This window comes from Podarcis tiliguerta, assembly GCF_965153285.1.
Source record: "Podarcis tiliguerta genome assembly, chromosome: 10".
Classification (NCBI taxonomy): Eukaryota; Metazoa; Chordata; class Lepidosauria; order Squamata; family Lacertidae; genus Podarcis; species Podarcis tiliguerta.
Window position 1 is genome coordinate 13,597,039 of NC_139543.1, and position 444 is coordinate 13,597,482.

Genomic DNA, 444 nt, shown 5'->3' on the forward strand with positions numbered 1-444 from the left:
ATATAAATAAACAATAAGGCTAAATAATAATTGCATAAATAAATAAATAAATAATAACAACTAACACAAACCCTCTCTTTATACTTTGGTGGTTAGACATACCGCTGCCCCACCAAGCTCGAAATTCCGTTTCGTTTCCTAGGGGTGAATCTCTAACAAAAATCCCCGGTGCGGCAGGGAATGGATCTAAGGCAGGCACGCCCCCCCCCCCCCCCGCAACTCACCCCGCCACCTGTTTTTTTCGGACTACAACTCCCATCATCCCTAGCTAACAGGACCAGTGGTCAGGGATAATGGGAATTGTAGTCCCGAAGCAGCTGGAGGGCTTAGTTTGGGGGAAATGCCTGATCGAAAGGAACCCGGAATATTCAAATCATGCGCGGGTCTTCCCATTTTTAGCTCTACGGCCCTTCCCGTGCTTTTTCCTTCCCTCCCGCCTCTTCT